We start from the raw sequence: 7,955 nt of genomic DNA, 5'->3' as shown, positions 1-7,955 counted from the left end.
TCAAGTACAAACCTTCGCATCATTTCGTATATCCAAGCTCAAAAGTTTTTGTGGAAGGATTATCATGAATTTCTTGCACACATCGTCGATATGAGTCGGGAAGTAAAGGATATTAAGAGCATTCTAGAAGTACGTGACTTTCTCGATATCTTTCCAGAAGAACTACCGGGATTACCACCACAACGCCAAGTCGAGTTCATAATCGACTTAGTTCTAGGGGCTACCCCAGTAGCAAAATCGCCTTATTGTCTGGCACCAGCAGAGATGCAAGAACTTTCCAGTCAGCTTAACGAACTCCACCAAAAAGGATTCATTAGACCAAGCTTCTCACCTTGGGAAGTGCTTGTCTTGTTTGTAAAGAAGAAAGACAGATCGTTATGTATGTGCATCGACTACAGAGAGCTGAACAAACTTACTGTCAAAAATCGTTAGCCTCTGCCCCGCATTGACGACCTATTTGATCAACTTCAAGGAGTAAACTACTTCTCGAAGATAGATCTCCGATCTGAATATCACCAATTACGAGTGCTAGAGGAAGATATTCCCAAGACATCCTTCCGAACCCGTTCTGGACACTACGAATTTGTAGTGATGCCGTTCGGATTAAACAACACACCAATGGTATTCAAGTACCTAATGAATACAGTGTGCCATCCTTACTTGGATCAATTCTTCATCGTCTTCATCGATGATATACTTATCTACTCAAGAAGTAAGGAAGAACATAGTCAGTACCTACGAAGAGTCTTAGAAACACTACGATCGAAGAAGCTCTATGCGAGGTTCTCTAAATGCAAATTTTGGATTCAAAGAGTCGAATTTTTGGGCCACGTTGGTAGCGAGAAGGGGATACATGTGGACCCCTCCAAAATTAAGGCCATTGGGAACTGGTCGGCACCGAAGACACCTATAGAGATTCGTCAATTTCTAGGTCTAGCTGGTTACTATCACAGATTCATAAAGAACTTCTGTAGCGTTGCGAAACCTCTTACCACATTAACTCAGAAAGGCATGGCCTTTGACTGGGAAGCAAAACAAGACAAGGCGTTCCAAACACTAAAACAGGCCTTGTGCAACGCACCGATACTATCCCTCTCCGAAAGGATAGAAGATTTCGTAGTGTATTGCGATGCATCAAATCAACGACTTGGTTGTGTTCGTATGCAAAGAGGGAAGGTTATTGCCTATGCCTCCCGTTAGCTTAAGATACACGAAGTAAACTATACAACACACGATCTTGAGTTAGGAGCAGTGGTATTTACTCTGAAGATCTGGAGACACTACCTGTACAGAACGAAGAGTACTATTTACACCAATCACAAGAGCCTTCAACACATTTTCGATCAAAAGGAGCTCAACATGCGACAAAGACGATGGGTCGAGCTACTCAATGACTACGAATGCGAATTTTTTTATCATCCAGTCAAGGCCAATGTAGTAGCTGACGCCCTTAGTGGAAAAGAATACATTCATCGGAGAGTCAAATCTCTGAATATGACTATCCATTCCCACTTATCCACACAAATTAAGGAGGCTCAACTGGAAGCTTTGCAACCTGAACATGTGATGGGTGAATCCCTGAGAGGAATGGAAAAGAATATAGAAATCAAGGTTGGTGGAGCCTATTATCTCATGGACTGTATCTGGACACCAAGACATGGTGGCTTTAGAGGCATGGTCATGACCGAAGCACACAACACGAGGTATTCCATTCACCCAGGTACAGATAAAATGTATTTGGATCTTAAGAAACTGTACTGGTGGCCTAACATGAAGGCAGAAATTGCTACCTTCGTAGGTAAATGTCTTACTTGCGCTAAGGTTAAGGTAGAGTATCAGAAACCTTCAGGATTACTACAACAAACAGAGATAACGGAATGGAAATAGGAACGGATTACTATGGATTTCATAACCAAGTTTCCCAAGACAACGGGTAGACTTGATACCATATGGGTCATTGTCGACAAATTGACCAAATCAGCGCATTTTCTACCAATCAAGGAGACTGACAAGATGGAAAGGCTTACAAGAACTTACATAAGGGAAATAGTGTGACTACATGGTGTTCCGATGTCCATTATCTCCGATAGAGATAGTAGATTTACATCAAGTTTCTAGCAGGCACTACAAAGTTCCCTGGGGACTAGTGAGAGAACGATACAAACTTTGGAAGAAATGCAAACTTTGGAAGATATGCTGAGAGCCTGTGTGATTGACCTTGGAAAGGCATGGGATATCCATTTACCCCTTGTTGAATTTTCATACAAAAATAGTTATCATACCAGCATAAAGGTTCCTCCATTTGAAGCTCTCTATGGCCGTAAGTGCAGGTCCCCTCCGTGATGGATTGAAGTTGGCGACACACAGTTAGATAAAGAACGAGATACTAAAAGCAGTCTCACCAGTATGGAAATCAAACGAGAAACGACAAAGAAGATTGTTCAGATTCGTGAACGGTTGAAAGCCTCTAGAGACCGACAGAAAAGCTACGCTGACCAAAGGAGGAAACCTTTGGAATTCCAAGTAGGAGACCGCATTCTATTAAAGGTCTCACCGTGGAAAGGATTAATACACTTTGGAAAGCATGGAAAGCTAAATCCAAGATACATAGGGCCTTTTGAGATTCTCGCCAGAATCGGCCCTGTAGCTTACAAACTTAATCTACCACATGAACTTAGTAACATACATCCAACCTTCCATGTATCGAACTTCAAAAAGTGTCTGTCCAATGAGACTCTTGTTATCCCACTCGACGAGATCGAGATCAACGAGAGCCTCAATTTCGTGGAAGAACCGGTAGAAATCATGGACTGAGAGATCAAACAAACGAAACAAAGTCGCATACCCATCGTGAAAGTTCGCTGGAACACCAAGCGAGGACCTAAATTCACATGGGAATGCGAAGATCAGATGAAACAAAAGTACCCACATCTTTTTTTTTCTGATTCACAAGTATCTTTCTTACTTTAAATTTCGGGATGAAATTCCCTCTAACGGGGGGATAATGTGACAACCCGATATTTCAACTCTATGTAACGATCTAAAAAGTCAAGTATTGTAGCCACTTTTGTTATAATGAAATTAACTTCGAAAACAAAATGTCCAAAAGTCTCTAATTTATTTACCTAATTGTTAGATGTCATTAAACCGTGATCGTCCGTAAAAAGAGCGACCAAATCTGACTTCGTATAAGGAAGTTATGAATTTTCCAAGTTCGGCTTAGCATCCGACAACTAAAAACTCGAAACGGAAATCGAGCGACTTTTGGCCGGAATGACCTAAATGAGAATCGAAGGTCTCGACAATGGTTTTTCAAAGGTAAAAAGTCTGGCAAAAATAGACGTCAGATAATGAAGTTATGAATTTCTAACGAAAATTTTCTTACCGCGACCTTTTAAAAATATATAATAAAAATAAAATTTGCTGACGGAATCTAAACGAAAGTTGTAGAGCATAGTCTCACCTACGCGTGGATATAAAGAACGTCGAAAATGGAGTTTGTATAAAGAAGATATGAATTTTTGAAGTTTATTAATAAAAATATAAATTTTATATTTAATTTCGGTATTATCCGAATGGTGAGTCACCAGGCCGATCCGAGTTACGCCCAGTGTACACTCGTATGCCCAGCGTACTCGAGGCCTAGGCCTCGGATCGTCCACGTCGCCCCTATGCGAGGGTATGCCCCGTCCTATCCGAAGGTCCGAGGCAGTCGAGGAAGCGGTCACGCATGACGCACGCATACGTCCAGCGTACCCGTGTACGCCCAACGTACCGAGGCGGTTCCCACCCCCTATAAAAGGGAAGCGATGGTTCCGAAGAAAAGGCCCAATTCCTTTCATATTTCTTGCGTTTTTGCCTCGTTTTCCGTGCACGTGCTGTCCCGAAGCCCCGGTTTCTTTGCTCAAGTCCCGAAGGTTGTTTGTGCTCCCGAGATTCCAGAGAATCCCAAGAAAATCCGCTTTCTCGAATCGAAATTCTGCTCGGTTTTCATCTCGCCTTCTTCAAACTTTCAAGTGATTTCATACCCCTATAATCCACACTTTAAATGTTTTATAAATGCTTTTATATGCTTTTAAGGGGGGAATACAAGTAAAGCACATGATTATTACCATGTGTTATATAAATTTTCATTATACACTTTTTATCAATGGAATCATATGTGAATTATAACTATTATAGGGAAACTTTCGTATGCAAAATATACGATGATAACATCATATCGTTGAAATAAGAAATGATTTATTTATATATGTAAATCAAACACTCTACTTATACTGTCTGTATATGTGTCCATCTTTGGCACTGCAAAAATTATACTTTTCATAACAAGTGAGCATTTCACTAGGGATTACTATACAAACAAAACACACTTTTAGAAACTATAATTGGTATAGTTTTACGAGAACATTACGATCTTTTACATACTAGAAATACTATTTCAATAAGTTACTTTCATATACAAGAACAAGAGAACATTTTTACACGTAAATCTGTTTTATACTAAGTTTTGTGAGACATTAAACATCACGTGCGTTCGGGTACACATTCCAAGTCTTGTATTATATACCAGAATCCCTTGGAGGGGGAGCGTGGTGTTTGTGTATAGATCTATACGGGATTGACAACCCCGCGCCCTGACTGTTAGCTAAAGTACACCATTTGGGGTGACAAACATCAGAACATTCCAACGCTTGAAGAACGTTGTATATAGGCATTTCTAGTCAAATAGCATGGTTATAAACTCACATGGAGTATCAAAAACACATTGATTTACGGGGTTTTTCAGACGTATTGTCAATTTCGTACGTACATTAATTAACTACTTAAGGCATGAAAAACCTTAACGTGATACAATTTTGGAACTTCTAAACCACTACCCACATACGGAAAAACATAAATTTTCTAGAAACAAACATTAGCCTCGATAGAAGGCTACATTTATACAAGTAGAGAATATGAAATTTTCTAGGAACCAACAAACAAAAACAAACCATTTCGTTTTAAGTTCATGCAAACATTGTCATTCAATACTTATGAAACTCACCAGCTTATATGCTGATCTACTCTTTTAAAACTACTTGTATGTCCCAGGAATTCAGTAATTGCTGTTAACAAACAACTTTTGAAGAAGGGACGCTGCGGCGCTAGTTTAAATTCATATTTTGGCATCTTATTGTAATTGGTTTTGAACGTGTACCTTTTAAACAATGTAAACTTTCAATTATATATATATATATATATATATATATATATATATATATATATATATATATATATATATATATATATGATGGTTATGTTGCTTTCTTTACTATGTATTCTATTGTTACGTTACCACATGAAGTCATCCGCCCCCGAACGTTTCCGCTGTTCCGGTTTGGGGGTGTGACATTGATCACAAAGGTCCAAGCTTTATCAAGCTAGTGGCAAGCTTTTATGCATTAAACCCCATATAGAGCATTTTTTTTGGCATTTCAAGCCCTAGATGCCATGCATGGACATAAAGCTTGCAACTTTACGTAGCATTTCAGCCTTGAGAGGCTAGATCTAGAGTTTGTGAGATTATTTTTTCTTATCATTCTCTAAATGAGAATTTGTCTAGAGGGACTCGATGAGTGCATGAGCCAACTCGACGAGTCAGCTAGTGTCACACCCCGCTAAAGCGGAAACGCAAGGTATGACAGCGATAACGGTTTCATTGCAAAAGATAAAGATACATCACCATAGCAGTATTTAAAAGTTTACAACCCATAGCTTCAAAAGAACAAAATACAAGTTTTTCAAAATAACATTGTTCAAAATATAGCTTCATAATAGCTTCAACACGATGCAGCATGCTCTATGATGATGAATCTTTACATCCACTTACTAATTATTTCCTGAAAAAGCATGTAAAACGAGCGTCAACTATGAAAATAGTTGGTGAGTATCACAAGTTTATAAAATCGAGCGTACAATAAGGCTTTTCGTAAATACAAGTACATTGCTTCAATGATAAACAAGTTGATTGCTATTAATGAATACAAGTTTATTGCTATAACGAGAAACGAGTTTGTATGTGTATGAGCAAACAATGAGTCTCAACCAAACCTATGACTGAAGCCCTATCGAGATCTATGCTTATCGTTCCATAGATGAATATGGTATCATGCACTCCAGCGATTCGGGCGAGTGAGGAGTTGTCAATTCCTAATAGCGCTATCCATAACGACCATTGGCTCAAAGAGTTAATGGTTAGAGATAAGGGAAGGGCCTTTGTACGATAAGTTCTCATGTTCCGTGTTGCATAGACATACATAAAGAAACATAGCAATACAATAGCAATCATGTTTGATACAATTCAATTTAAGTACAACATGCAAACAATAGTTTTTCTGGACATGCTTTTCCACCCCAAAACATAAAAAAACGAAAATAGGGGAGTGCGTGAATACTCACGATGTTTTGTGTAGACACAAGCGGTACTTCGGGATGCACCAACGTCTTACTACCGGGATCCTACGACACCAAACACACGCACTAGTGAGTTTCCATGTCGATATCTAATGCTAATATACTAAACTCTACATATAGGGAAATGCCAATTTATGTTTTAGTATTGGATTTATATCATTTTGTTACACTTTTTCTGATGTATTGAAATTTTACAAGTCGTGCGATTAATTACAACCTTGGAAGGTTAATTTTCCAAATTTTAAGTCTCAATAACAACATAAATTCACGAAAAATAGCATTCGAGGGATAAAAATTCTCAAACTTTTTATTTAACTGTTAATACACAATACTAAGTTGGGAAAATTAGAAAAATGGATTTCCAAGCTGTTTAATTATATTTTAAAATTTTTGAGCATTTATTTCAATAAAAATTGAAATAAATAGTAAACAGTTTCCAAAATTACCCAAACTTTTTATTTAATTGTTATTATACATAAATAGGCTGGGAAAAATATAAAATATATTTTTCAGTGGTTATTTGTATTTTTCCTTGTTTTATTCCTTTAAATAGTCATTAATTAAAGAAATATTATTAAACAGTTAAAATAAATTACCATAAATTTTTGTAACATCATTTACAGTATAAATATCTTGGGAAAAATATCAAAAGTGGTTTTCATAATGTATAAACTGGTTTTGGGTATTTATGTATATTTAAGTGAATTTTAGTGCAATTAACTTTAGAAAATAAGGGAAAAATAGTTTACAGTGGAGAAAAATATTCAAAATTTTTATGTAACCTCCTACTATATAATATGATATCCTGGCAAATTTTCATGAATTTTGGATAATCAGAACTATTTTTCCCATTTTTAAGCCATTATAATTACCAAAAATTGGGAAAAATAGCTAGACATGATGAAAAATCTTGAAATTATTTTCTTGAGTCACCCATCACAAGTAAGGTATGCGAAAATTGTTAGATACAATTTTCACATCCTAAAAAGTGGTTTTGTAATTTATCATGTCCTAAATAAAAGAAAATTAGAAATCATATGAAACAGTAACAAAAATTGCTGAAATTTGGTGAGGGGTCATTATTCCCCATAAGTATCATCCATGAATTTATTTAGGATTTATTGACCTCTGGAAGTATTTTATATGATTTATGCCCTTGGTTTTAGCAATAATTCTAATAAATCAAATAAATAACAAAAGCTCTTGAAATTTTCCAGATTATCTCATGCATGCAAGGGCTTTCAAAAGTAAAAATGTTAAGAATGTATTCAGAAGAGAAATGAGGGTAATGATTCCAAACAATTTAAGAAAAGTTGCATGCAATAATGCATGAAGTGTAGATGTGGCTGAGGTTCATGAATTTTTGTAGCCCATTCAGTGAGGTTTTAAGCCACGAAATTTCAACCATAACTCACTAGATATGTTAAGTTTCTAAGGTATTTTTCCTAAGATTTATGGTTGGGTTTAAGACCATTGTTTAAGCAAGATAAAAATAGTGA

Source organism: Lactuca saligna, chromosome 3 (genome assembly GCF_052625555.1).
Source record: "Lactuca saligna cultivar CGN05327 chromosome 3, ASM5262555v1, whole genome shotgun sequence".
NCBI classification, from domain to species: Eukaryota; Viridiplantae; Streptophyta; class Magnoliopsida; order Asterales; family Asteraceae; genus Lactuca; species Lactuca saligna.
This window is presented reverse-complemented; position numbering follows the sequence as displayed.